Source organism: Zosterops lateralis (genome assembly GCF_965231275.1).
Source record: "Zosterops lateralis genome assembly, chromosome: 28".
Taxonomy (NCBI): Eukaryota; Metazoa; Chordata; class Aves; order Passeriformes; family Zosteropidae; genus Zosterops; species Zosterops lateralis.
In genome coordinates, this window is record NC_139788.1 from 3,255,374 (window position 1) to 3,269,830 (window position 14,457).

Sequence of the window (14,457 nt, forward strand, 5' to 3'; positions counted from 1 at the left end):
AAAAAGCAACTACACACAAAAAAAAAAAAAAAAAAAAAAAAGGGGGAAAGGAGGACCCCAGTGCTGCGTTTTCCCTGACAAGAACCTGATGTGACAGAGCTCGGCGTGCTGAGCGTAATTGGCAGCCTCTGCCCAGGAGAGGCCCATGGACAAACTTGCTCCAGGACCTGAGGATGCCCCGTCCCTGAGCCCGCGGGTCCCCACGGCGGGGGGTGAACGGGGACCGCGGCTCCGGCACGGCCGCCGTGGGGAACATCAGCCTTCACCTGAGTAATGAGACAAAACCCAGGGAAAATACACATGAAAAGGAAGGGAAAGAGAAACTCTTAGGAAATAAGATCAAAGTCCTGCCTTCAAAAACGTTGTCCTGCAGCTACGAAGAAACCCAGATCGCCCTAATTGCGGCAGCCGAGCGCGGCGCTTGGCACAGTGCTGGAGTGGGGGACGGGCTGGGGGGCACACAGAGGTCCCAGCACCCAGCTGGGAGGGACAGGAACATAATGGGGATATGCTGGCCTTGCTGGTTTTATTTTTGGAGTACTCCTGTCCCTGCTCCCACAGGCCCGTGTAGCTCAGCAGTGATGTCTGAATGAGAATCGTGGTGTGGGTCCTCATGTGAAGGAGCAGAGGGAAGCTGCTGGCTTGGGACACACCATACATTGCACTTAATACAACTGTATTAAATAAATTTGCATTAATATTTATTATCTAAATACAGTATTTTATTAATGCTGCTCCCACTAGACAGAGAAAGACTGGATAAACTGATGGCCAACTGCTTGGACACAGACTGTTGGTTTATGCAGGGCAAATAGTTACAGGAAAGGAGTTGCATTGGAGAAAGAAAAAAGTCTGTCTTTTGGAAAACTGCAAAGAACTGGAACTGAGGCTCTCCCAGGGTCTCAGAGCAACTTCTGGAAGAGGCAATGGAGCTGAGGGAACTTCAGTCATGGAGTGTTTGGGGGCCAAGGGATGTCCAGGTGTGCTGGGTGCTCTGGGCACAGGAGAGCCGCTGTCCTGGGCCAGCCCTTGCCAACTCCCCATTTATTGCCACATTCAGGGCATGGAGAGGCTCTGCAGGCAGACACTGCTGCCTTTCCATGGGGCTGGTGCAGAGATGGGTGAGCTATCAGCTTTGCCTCCTCTCAGCCTTTCTCAGCAGTTGCTCCCCATCCTTCTCTCTGCAGTGGTCTCACATCACCCAGGTCCCACAGCACCCGGGCAGCTGAGGGGACATGGGGGGCTGGGAGTCACAGCCTCAACCCAGCCTGACCCCTGTAGTGGGTGCAGAGCACCCGGGTCCCCACCACAACGCAGGGAAGCAGCTGGCTGGCCCTTTAAAGCCTTTTTTTCCCCCTCTCTTGTTAAAAGATGTCTGGGAGGGGAGCTGCCAATCTGAAAAATGATCCTTCCTTTTTTCCATTTTCTTCCTTCTCTCCTTCTAGCTCATGCTCATCTGTTCAGGTGAACCGCAGGCACATTCATTAAATCTCTGTCTTTGACACCTCAGCTGCTTTGGAGCCCTGGGCTGCTCTTTCTCTTTTCTTTCCATGTTTTTTTTTCCTGTTCCCCATCTCCGAGCCCGCCTGATCAGCACACTAAGGCAGCGAGAGCGAGCTGCAGAATCGTTAACGAAGCACAACTCCGCTGATGAGCTGCTCAGTGGCCGGTTTTGGGGAGGCTGCTGGGGGCACCCGCTGTCCCTGCTGGTGGACAGGGAGCACCAGGGCACTGTGAGGTGCCACTGCTGGCACTGGGGTGGCACGGAGGGACACGAGCATGGTGACAGCACAGCCTGCACCCAGCCAGCGCCCCAGGGCTGCGGCCGGCAGCCAAGGGCTTGGCTCGCTCTGCTGTCCTCAGTCCCACTAAATCCTGTTACTCCATGCAGGAATGCCTCCCCTGCTCCCCAAGCCCCACTGGGTTCCCCAAATCTTCCCAGGGCTCACCCTCATGCACCCATTCCTTGCCTGTCCCGTAAGTCCCATCCTGACAGGGAGGCACCGATGGCTCATCTTGCCACAGATTTGCTGCCTGGCCAAGAGGGACAGAGGCCATCTCCAGCAGCTGCTTCTGGATCAGCTTCTGATGCTGAGTGGGGCTGGAGGAAAGAGATAACCCGCCCGGCTGCCGCCAGGAAGGATTTGGCCTCGGCTGTGCTGGCCCCTGGCCGGGTACCTGCTGCCTGCTCCCAGCCCTGGAAGCCCCAGCACTGAGCAGTGAAGGTGGTGGGGGATGAGATGCTCTCCATGGCCTCTGCCTGTGAGTTCAGGACAAAGGTGCAGGAGCAGAAAGGATCCCTTTGGTAGACTCAGAGCCCTGGCAATGAGGAGGAGGGCAGAAGGACTGTGAGGCTGGACGCGGCACCTGAGGAAAGCAGGTGTCTGAATCCCAGCTCTCTCTAGAATGCAGCGCTTGCACCCAGGGCAGGGCAGTGTGTCCTGCGGGAGGGGACAGCCCGGTGTGGAGAGAGGCCGAGCAGTGAGTGGCTCCAGGAGGCTCAGCAGGACTGGGACTGTAAAGCTGCGAATTCCTGCAGAGTTTTGTTAGCGGGATCGGCGCACAGCCTGGTGCCCTGCTCTGAATTAATTATCCGCTGACACGATTTTGCTTCTTTCCCTTTGTGTTATTTTAATTAACAGAGATCTCCTCCAAGCAAGCCAGCTGTCATGTAAATTGTAAAACTGTCAGCATGTACAGGAACTTAACAGGGACTGGAAGAAAGCCTTGCACTAAGGGATGTGCTACTTTCCCTTTTTGGTTTTCCTTCTCTGTTTTTTTAAATCTGGCACATTTGTAAAGTTAAAAAAAAAGTGTGAAGACTAGGGTGGGGCAACAGATGGAGAAAGCCTAGCTTTTACTTTAAATCCATTTCTTGAAGCAGAGGTGCAGAACAGAGGTATTCTTAAGTACTTTGGATCAGGATTGTTTCTTTGCACATTCTTGTAGCCTGGGCTTTCCTCCCAGTTCCCCTCCTCTCCATCCACACAGGCTGCAGGTGGAATGAAATCTATCATACAAAGGACTCAGCATTAAGCTGGGCCAAAGGAGACATCCACGACTTTGATATAATTAATCTGGTCTGCGTCCATCGTGGATTTCACCCACATTCATCCTGAGCTTGATGAACCCCTGTGTGCTGACAGCCAGCAGCAGGGCTGGCTCCAGCTCTACTCCTGCATCACCTAGGCTTGAGATTTTTAACTGTGAGCTGAAACCAGCCAGTTCTTCCCAAGATCAGACTCTGCAAACAAGCAAAACCGTGTTAATGGGCCCCATATGTCTTTGGTTAAAAGGCGCTCAGCGAGAGCAGCAGATGCAGAACGGAGCGCGCGGAGCCGGAGGTACAGCGGGAGTTCATGCGAGGATACTCCGTGGACATCCCATCTCCCCTGAACATGAGCAGAAGCCTGTGGTAACCCTGCAGCGATCAATTAATAAATGTTTAGGCAAGTCAATGAAGGTTAGCAAGGCCCCAGCTCAACGGGAAGCTCAGGGAGGACAGTGGGAAGTAGAGATGCTGTGGAGCAGTGGATGGCAGCAGGACACCAAGTGCGAGATGTGCCGGGGCAGACAGGGGTCTCTGCACTTGGTGGGACCTCACAAGGCTGTGAGGCTGGAGGGATGTTCACCAAACCTGCAGAGGCACTCCCATTTTTGTAAGAAATTATATGTTTTTCCCCCTGCCTCATTCTGGGAGAAGATCAGCAGCCTGGGAAGGGCCTGGATTTCCTACAGTGTGATTTTCAGTGCATGTCTCATCCTTACAATCTAGAGACCTGGACTATGTCTGGATGAAGACTGAGCTACTTAATTCCATTTCTTCCCTTCCTCACCACAAATGGTTTTTGTTGCCCTTTAAGAACAAAGCAAAAAAGATTCCAAACCACATTCTGGTAAAGAAGGATTGATTTTCTTTCCCAGCAGCAGCCAGGGATAAAAGCCTGGAGACAGCTGAGCAAGCTACAGCATCACAGCCCAAATGCTGAGCTTATACTACGAGCACAGCCGGGCTGTGAGGGCTCCAGCCTGATGCTGAGGGTTCCACAATGAGGCCAGGGGCTGGGATATGCCAGTCGCATATGGAGGTTCCCTCTCAGCCCCGATTGCATGCCAGGCGTGCTGCTTGTCCACTGAAACAAATGACCTTGAGCAGTGCTGCGGGTCAATAAAATAATTTGCTAACTGATCCATCTTCTGTGGCAAACAGATGAATCAACTGCAGCTCCCTGGGCTGTTTTATGTACGGATGGGAGAGCCGTGAAGTTAAAATAACGTGTGCGGCCACATCCATCTCCGTGCAATGAAAGGATGGCTCCGAGTGAATAAAGTTGTGTATTTCTAGATGGGGAAAAGCCATCTCTGTGTCTCCTGACACTTGACTTGGTGAGGGTGGCTGCTGTTCCTCAGGCCCAGGCCACAATTCTCCCTTATTGGATCATTGTGTCCCCTTGTTCCTGCTTTCCACACATCTCCTCCAGCAGCTCTGCTGCCCTGATGGCCCCTCCTGGGTTTCAGCTCCCAGAAAACCCATCCTGTCCTTGTTGCCACCTCATTTCTCCACAAGGAATGGACCAAAGGCTCCAGTTCCAACCACAAAGGAGACTCACAGCCGGGAGCTGGAGTACAGGGGAGGCACACTTGGTTTTTACCAGTCTCCAGTGCAGCAAAGCACTAAGAGCAATTAGGAAATGACCATTTCCATCCTGGCAACGCAACCTCCAGCAGCATTGGCAGAGGGTGGGCAGGAGCTGGAGCCACCAGGGCTGGTGCACACGGCTGGGCTGCATCTGTCGGAGAGTGCAGCAAACTGGGGCATTCACAGGGAGCAAAAAGGCCCTGAGGCAGGCTGTGCTCACTGAGCCCCTAATCACAGCGAGGTGATTAATGCCCTTCTGCTCCCGTGAGCTGCTGCTCTGTTCCGTGCTCCCCTTGCTCAGCCCGGCTGCCTTGGCAGGTCCCACACCGGTGGGCACCAGACACTCGGCCTCGCAGGAATGGGGCTCAGCTTTCCTGGTGCTGGAAGCAGGGATGGAGCTGGCAGTGGTGGGAAAGGACAGGGCAGACCAAAACCTGGACCAAAACAAGGATTTATCTTTGGCCATGATAATCTGCCTGTTCTTGGGAGAGGGTTTTTATGACCTTTTCTCCCAGAGTTTCCCAGTGCTGTGTCTGTCAAGGGCCAGCATATTTCAGGAATCCCAGGGCTGAGACTCAGACCTGGCTCCTGCCTCATGCAGCCTCAGATAGGCTGGAACTGCCTCATACCCACCTCTTTGTAGATCAATCTGATAAGTGTTTTGCTGTTGGTTTTAGGCTGGTGCAATGAAAGCAGGGTCTGGGAGCAGGAGACAGCCCAGATTTAAGCTCAGGGCCTCCCCAGGGAGTGGCATCCCAGGTTTCAGTGCTGAGGCAAAGGTTGCTGGGGTTAGAAATTCCTTGCGACCTGCTACTCCAGATGATTATTTTCCAAATTCTTTATTAAAATTGCTGGTACAAAAAAATTTTTGTAGGCGGTTCCTGCAGTCCTTGCAAGCAGGAGGAGTGTACTGGTGAGTTCCTCATGCCAGACACAAGCCTGGTGTCCAAACTCCTCCTCTGACAGCTGGAGCACAGAGCTAGGAGCAGAAAGGGGGAGTCCTGGAGCCCAGCACTTGCTGATCTCAACCCTGCATTCTGCTGCAGGATGGACACCTTCCTGGGGGATGCAGGTGGAATGTGTCCCTGTCTGTTCTCCCAGTGTGGAATGGGTTACCTGGCCATGCTCCTCTGGCTTCTCCCCACAGGTTAACAGAGTTAGGCAGAGCTCGGCCAGGTTAGGCACAGTTCAGCCAGGTTAGGCACAGCTCAGCAGCAAATGTCAGTGAGCAGGAACAAGCAGCCGTGCTCATTCCCAGGAGGAGAGAGGTCACGGTTTGCCTGTCCCAGAGGTTAACAAACCCTGCACAGCCACCCTAAGGGCACAGGAGCTGCTTTAGCTGAACACCAGAGATAAAAGAGCTGCTCAGAGGACTCAGAAAAATGGGGTCCCTTGCACAGGGCCACAGGAAACACCTTGTGCCCCAGCAGCGTCATACCAAGCTCCTCTTCCTTGGCCAGTGCCGGGCAAAGCTCGCTCTGTGCTGTGATTGCTTCAGGGCACTTCCTGCGAGCCATTAAAGCACGTTGGGTAATTAATACCTTCCATGCATGAGGAAAAATGAAAGGCAGGTGGGAGGAGGAGGGGAGCAGGGAGGAGGCAACTCCATTTTGAAGGCTGCTGGGGTGGTGCTCCCTTGGCGAGTTGTTATAATTTGGAGGCTCCTGCACGCTGCAGTGTTCACACCTCTCAGACATTGTTCACAGTCTGATTCCAGCCAGCGCCACGACGCTGTCAGCCTGTGCAGCATCCATGCTGCCTGCTGGAGCAGCTCTCCTCCTCCTCATGCCTTGGGACCACTGCAGGATGAGCTGAGGCTGCCCCACACTCCAAGCTCAGCACCCAGCCAGCTTCTCCAAACCCCCTCCATAGCTGACAGTTACAGGAAAATCCCCTCTGTGCTAAAGAAAGCTCCATTTCAGTGCCTTAAATACAGTTTCTTAACAAACAAAATGTTTATTTTCTGAATAATAATAATAATAATAAAAGAATTCCAGCCTTGGGGCATGTGGTGGGATGGCTGCAAGCTCATTGGAGCGTGTGTCCATTACCGTCCGCGCTCCAGACCCCGGCGCTTTATTCCAGGAGAGTGACTGACAGACCCTGATCGATGCTGATTTGGGTCTTAAATAAACACACTGGCCCTGGTTTGCTGGGAAGAGAGAGGTGTCAGCATCTGGCTGACAGGCAGAGAGAGGCAAACTTTGCCAAATGGGCATTTCTTAGCAATATTTTCCTTTTTTTGCAATTTATTTCCCTTCTCTCAGCACTATGCCAGGCAGAAGCTGGGATAGGGCAATCAGGAAGGTTTCAGAACAGAGTTATTTTGCATTTTACTCCTTTAACTTATGTCTTCTGTAGACAGAAAAATAGAGTTCAAATATTCAAACAGAATTGTGCTGCTAAGAGCCACCAGATCTCACTGGTGCCTGATCAGACCATCAAGCAGGGAAAGGTGCTTCACTGCCGACAGCTGCTGTCAAGAGAAAAGCCCTTTGATAATTTGCTGAGCTGTGGCAATTCACATCTGCAAGAGCTGTAGAGCTCCAAGGAACCCCGAGCTTCTCGGAAATGTTTTTCACCAGCACCATGTAGGTCTTAAAATTACTGGAAATGGCACTTGAGAGCTGAGTGACTCAGGCTGCTACAGTTTGGAAAATATCACTCGGGTCATTTTTTTCACCCTTTGAGCATGATTTTATCAAATCCAACACTTCCCCAATGCCCATTTCTCCTTTACTGCCATGTCAGGCATCAATACTGAAACAGCAGCAGATAAAGTTTGCTGCTGCAAGACCCCAAACAGTTCTGTGCACCCATGTTCTGGTGGCTCCCTGTGGGGTGATTCTGTTATCTCCTCATCTCTGACCCTTGCGTGCCAGCAGATTCCAGCCTGGGCAGAAATGAAGGTCACAAGTTACTGAGCCAATCTGGGAAAGAAATTCCAGGAGAGCAGATTGGGATTGTTTTAATTAAAGGAAAGAGGCAGGGGAAGGGGGGCAGAGCAACACTCAAGCAATCAAACAACATTTTTCCCCCATGAAGATGGATAGTTTGAGGTAGGATTAAGGCAGCTGAAATTTTCTTTTTAAAGGAATGTAAAACTGTGGATGTTGGATGATTGACAAATAAAGGGCACTTTCTTTTAATTTAAATATGCTCCTAGTTTGTGCAGAATATGTTAATTTATACATTGCCTAAATAGCCAGTAGCTATTGTCTGTAAAACCACATCAGATCAGGGCAGCAGGGCAGTTAATGTACTGGCTGGATGTTATGGCTGGTCAGTGAAGCGATCCGAGCTTCCTTCCACTGGCTCCCAACCCCTAAATGGAATAGCTGAGCTGTAAAAAACTGCCAGGGGCATAAACTGAAGTTCATTCTGTCAGCCTTCAATAGGACAAGGCTCTCCTTCCCACAAGGACCCGTCCATACCCTCAGCCCCAGCCCAGCTCCTGCTCCTCTGTGACCCCAGAGCTGTTCCCCTTCCACTGGAGAGCCCTCCCAAGCCCCTGTGCTCTCCACAGGGATGATTTCTTGGGGAACATAGAGCCCACCCCAGGAGATGCTCACAGCTTTTCAGCACCTTCCTCTGACCCTGTGCTCCCCCATGCCTCAGTTTCCCTGGCTGCAGGCTCTCCCAGACCCTCCAGCCCAGCTCTCCTGGGGCTCTGGTCACATCCCCAGTCTCCCAAGGTCCTACAGCAGCTCTTAGCCTCTCCAAAACGTCCTGCTCTGTTCCTGCCATGCCATGACCTGCCCTGGGATCCTCATCTGGGCCTCCTGAGCAGCCTTGAGACCCCAGCTGGATTTTTAACCCTGACATTTGGCAGCCTCTGCTCCAAACAGGTCCTGAGTGTGAGCCATCCATGCCTGACCTGCCTCTTCCTCTGCCTTCATGTGTAGCCACGACTTGGTCTGGTCTCTGGAGCAATTTTTAATGCAGAGAGGCTTCTAATTAACAGGATTTTGAAGTTAATTAAAACAATCTCGTTTAGATCTCTCCATGAATGCTCACAAGGGCAATGCTGATTCCCTGGGCTCCTTGGGAGCCTTTACTCACCTCACAAATCACACCCCAGGGGCTGTTGTGTCTTCAGGAAAGGGTCTGGTGTTGATACCCTAAAAAGGCTGCCAGGTCATGGACCACTTTTGTCCAAAAGACCAAATGACCAGCAGGGAAGTCCAGACTCCACAGACTCCAGGGCCATGCTTCAACCTTCCTGAGTCCTCCATTCCCTTCTGGGACAAAGCAGCTGTCTCCATTGGTGATTCCTAAGGAGAAACTCTTGTCTCCCATGTCAGCCCCAAACCAGCAACATTACAGACCCATCTTGTTCGAGAAAGGTCCATCCTCTGCATTCCCAATGCATTCCCAAAGATCAGACTGGATTAAGTTTAGAGTGATATGATAAGTAGTAATAATACTGCAGCCTTGCCCCTAATTATTTTCAATATAATTATGTACCCTCAAGAAACCTTTTAAATAGCACACTCTCCTCAGTGCTCCGGTCCAAGGGATTCATTTGTCTCAGGAAAGAAATATTCTTGGGGCTGAATCCTTCATTAGTCTTTCCTGGAGAGACTCGTGCTGAAGTCAGCGGGGTCTGTGTGTCCCACTGGAGGATGTGGGGCTGTGCCTGCCTGGGCAGTGCCACCACAGGAAGATTTTACAAGCCTCTTGGAATTTGGTTTCTTGGCAGCAAAAAGCCTTTGGCAAGGAAAAAAAGCCTGGAAGTCTACTGGAAAGTATCAGTGAAAGACTCAGTTTCACTGTCTTTTATCAGCTTCTTACTTCCTTCTCTTGTGTTTTAATCCCACACAAGTGCTGCAGCTTCAGTGTGTGAAGGAAAAAGAGGGAAGACACTCAGAGTCTGGGATCATACTGTGTGAGCAGGTGAAAATCAAAACCTGCACATCACTGTGGTGTTCTGCCCCACCTGGAGATCAAAACTGGAAAGGAACAGCAAGGCCGGTGTGTTTGGAAGGGAGGGATTAAATGCATACATCGAATTATCCATACAACGTATTTTCAGGTGGTCCATTGCTTTTCTGAGCAAATTGACTTTTCATTCATAGGGTGCTCAGGTGGGACCTTGTCTGTGGCACCACATGGAATTTCCTGTAAATAAAGATGCCCTTGACTGGAATCTCCACTGTCCCAGTTACCTGCTGCCCTCCTGTCCCATACAGGTCTGAGATTCCTGTGCCTGCCCACAGCTGTGGGCTGATCCCAGCCCAAATCTATTCTGATCCACTTTCCACATTCAAATCCACGGAATGCTCAAAGCAGGATTCAGTTTGTGGGTTGTCAGCAATTCACAATCTTATAAAGATGAAAAACCTATATAAATGGATGCTTTCCTACAATCTTGTTTTATTTACTTGCTGGCACAGTGTCTGTGAGTCCAATTCTCATCCTGCAGAGACTCTTTTGTGCCTTATAGGGTATTCCTGGTGGATGAAGCATCTGTGTAAATCAACACCTGCTTGACCCCTAGACCACAGAACAGGACCCATGGCATCCCCAGTCTGCATCCCTGAAATCCTTTAGGGAAAGGGAGGACTCTCGCTGGAAAGTGACAGCCCAGCCCATCCCTCTCTGTGCATTCCCACACACCTGCATTCCAGACTGTCCCCTCTATGCACCAGTGGCTGAAAACCAGAGATGGCTTTCCAAGGAAATTTCCTCGCTGAAATAGTTAATGAGGACTGATCCCATCCCCCAGCTCTCTCCCCCCAGCTCGCCACCCCTCTGAAAAAAAATCAGAATAATAATTAAAAGATGCCTAGAAACGCTCTTGGAAGAGCATAAATTCTGAAGATGAAAGTAAATGATTAAAATAATTAAATACTTCAAGTTGACAAGCAGAAGCAGAATCTTGCCAACGGACATTTGTTGGTAATTAGTTAATTAATCCTAACACAAATTATAAGCCATAACAAACCAGTCAGGCTGAACGCAGCCGGCTGTTCAGAATTAAACTTAGAAAAAGAGGGAGTGAGAGAAAGAAGAAAGAAAAGTTTGGAGATTCTTGCAGATCTGAGGGAAGATGCTGTGCAGGAGCTGGTGTCCCTCTGGGAAGGGCAGCCAGGACAGGGGCAGAAGTTGAGGCAGAACAGGGCTGTGTTCCCACCTGGCAGGAGCACAGTGGGGCAGGATGTGTGGAATAGGCAGTACAGAGCAGGATTTGGGATTTTTACCCTTTTTCTGTGAGTAAATGCAGCACAAAGGCTTTCCAGCTCTGTTGTCCACTCTGCCACTGGCACCAGTGTGCACTTGAGAACATCCTTGCCATGGGAATGAGTTGGTCTGGGCAGGTCCTTCAGGTCCACTGGTGACATTAATCCAGGGATTTCTGGAAGATGCACGGACCAGTATCTGTGAAGGGCTCAATTCTGGGGTGCTGGGAGGGCAGCTGCAAACCAGCTGCCCATTAACACCCTGGAAAGTGTTTCTAGGACAGGCTGGAAGAGCAGGGTCAGTGCTTGGGAGCTGGGTCCTGCCAGGGAAACTCGGTGCAAATGACACTAGGACACGTGTGTGGTCAGCAGGGACCCGGCATGAGCCTGATGCCATCCAACTCACTGGGAAGTTGGGGAAGACAGAGCCTTTGTGCAATGGGAAGAGGTTAATGAGCTGTGGGCTGGTTTCTCACCTCCGGTCACCTTGGCTCAGGTCCAATTTTCAGCCCTAGATTAAGTGAGGTTGGTGATCCACAGGCACAACACGGTGACTGACAGCTCATCTACGGCTGCACTGCTGTGTTCACACGTCCAGCCGGGGCTGGGGAGGTACTGAAGGGCCAGGCTTTGCCCTTCTTCCAGCACAAAAACCTCTGGAGCAGCCAGAATCGGTATTCTGACAAGAGAGGACCTGCACATCCCCAGCACAGGGACACTGCCGGGTGACGGACTGGGCCAAATGACAGCTGGCAATGCAGCTTAAGTGAGAAATGGGACATACAGGTTGCAAATGGGCTTTTAACAGCGCTGTAAAGAAGGCACGAAATGTTTTGAAAGAATAAACAGATACCAGGGAAGTGTGACTATCCCACAGATCCCACATTGTCGGAGGAGTTGCCAGTTATTGATGTGCCACGTCTGGGCACGGATCATGTGAGGGGAAGTACGAACATGTGAGTACACATGACCATCTCCTGATGTGATTTACATGCAGAGGAGAAAGAGATCACTTACAAGACAATGAGAATTTACACTGAAGCCATGCAAGGCCCATCTCTTTTGGCCCAAACTCCCTGAGTTACCCACACATGGATTCCTATTTTCCATCAAACCCATTCCAGAGCTCTGCTGAAGAGAAAGTTTCATCCGCATGTGCGTGAGCATGTGTATGCGCGTGTTCTAAGTGTTTTGCATTATGTGAGCTCTGACCTTCAGAGGGGAACAGAAGGAATATTTTCCCCCCCGAGGCTAGAGTTGTCAGTGAAATGTCTGTCTTCCTTAATAATTTCAATCCGGGTGACAGGGGACAGGGCATTTTGCTCTGAACGAACGTACTGTAAAAACTGTCAGATAGAATTTGTCTCAAGAAGCAGCATTTCTATCCATTCGGGGTCATAATTACAGGCATCTTATGACCTGTGGAGCAGCACATTTTTCTCAACTGAAAAAAAAAAAAAAAAAAGGAGTCCTAAAATAGGTGGTTTGGTCTTCTGCAGAGCTTTGAATTGAACCTAAATGGAATCTAACAAACAACGGTGATCTGCAGAATGCTTTCTTCGTGTTTGCTGGCTGCTTTTTTAAATCCAGAACAAACTGTGCACTGAAGTGACGTAGCAGAAAAGAGGGATAGAAATTGCCATTCACTGGGCTGGAGTAATGGCCTGTTTCTCCTATATCCTGTCTCCTAACTGCCTGCCTCTCCGAATTTCCTCCACACTGACACTAGCCAGCGTCTTGTTAATGAACTGAATAAGTAACTAAATGGGTGATTAACCAAATGAGCATGACGATAATTTGATTGCGCTTTCCTCACTTTTAAAGCACAGGAAATAGTGAGAAAAGAAATAATTCGGTGACCAGCAGGAATTCAAACAGTAGAGAGCTAGAGGAGCTGGGGGAAGCTTTGAATAGATGTGGCTGTCAATAAATCCCCCACAGCATTGCAGAAATCTCTGGCTAAATATTTAAATTTCTTGATTTGTCCCTCCACACAGAAGAAAAAAAAAAAAAACTATTCATTGATTGGAAGCAGCTTTTACTTCTATGGTTTGATTTTATAATTAACAACAATCATGAAATGGATTGTCCTGCTGTTATGTGCAGTTATGAGTCACACACAACTCAATGCTGGACATCATTTTGGGGTCAGCAGCCTGGGTTTGTGTAGCAGAGTCTGAAGTGCCTGCTGTTCCCTCACCTCACTGAGATCTGAGTGACAAATCAGACTGGGAGAGGGAACCCAAAGTTACCACAGTAACTTTGGTCTGCAAAAGAAGATGGTCTGCACTGCTGGGGAGGGAGAAATGCGAAAACTGAGAAACAACCCCCTGTCCTTGGCCATCCCAGCTGCTCACGGTGGATAATCCTCTTCCCCACCCCAAGCAGACAATGGTGACCAGGGCAGAAGCACAGGGAAGAGCATCCAGCTGAGGAGCAGGGCCCCAGCTGGAGTCTGGAACGCTCTCACTCGCAAGATCAATGCTGCCAGAGACACAAACGTTAATCAGCTGTTGGCAGGGCAGGTTACAATCCATTTTCACCTGCACACTCCAATGGATGCCCTGTTCTTGCCATCACAGGTGGAGGGGAAACACTCTGCAGTGGGCCTGGGGGTGAGGAGCAGAGCAGCACTGGGAGGCAGAGGGATGCCTGAAGGATTCACAGAACCAGGCACTGACATTCCCTGACACGTTGGCCAAGAATGAGGACCCTTGGAAGGAGTTTTGCTGGTGGTGGGCAAAGGGGACAGTCCCTCCACACTGATGTTAGCCAGGGAAATGTCCGGAGGGGAATGGAGCATCCCAAGATCAGAGCAATCCCTCTGTAATGCTGCTGTGCCCCTGAAAGCAAGCACTGAAGGGAGATGCTGACAGCCTGCTCTGCATGCCAGGAGAGCCAGGCTCAGGATTTAAATCCCACTGACAAACACCTCCATCCAGGTAGTGTCTAACACAGTCAAAACAAACATGTGAAAGAGATTCTGTAGCTTTGCTCACTAAAAATTCAGCAAGAGCTGCTCTCCAGGGACTTTGAGGCATTGTGGTGGAAAGGACAGAGGCAGACTTGGCACCAGGGTTGCCACAGCCTGGGCATGGGAGGAACAAGGCAAGGCTTGTCCCTGCCCACCCCTGAGGGGAATCTGTTAAAAGACACTATGTTTAGTCCTATAGAAAGTCAGTTCCAGGAGCTCTATGGAGCCCAGACAGGGAGATTAGGAGCAAAGCCCTGTGTAAGCCTTTCAGGGTTCATTTTGGGGTTGGTGATCTGAACTGCTTGCTCCAGCAGCTGGAGAGAAGCTCAGTCAATCAAGACATTTCTATTCCCATCCACTCTGTTACCCTGCCCTGTGATCTCCTAAATCACTTCTCCTCTCTGCACCTTCATTTCCTGCACCTGAAACAGCAAGAACATGTGGATTCTTTTCTTCTCTGGCAAGCAGGAGCTCCTGCAGGAAACTTTGTCCAGGCATTCCAGTAATTGTAACACTATCTTTACTAATATCATATTGAGAGAAAACGAAGGACAAAAACTGGTGCAAGCACTGCTCAAATGATCCCTGGATGACATCTCTCTCCCATCCCACCATCTTGGGTCACACCACAGCCCCACACTGGTCATATGAGATGGAGACTG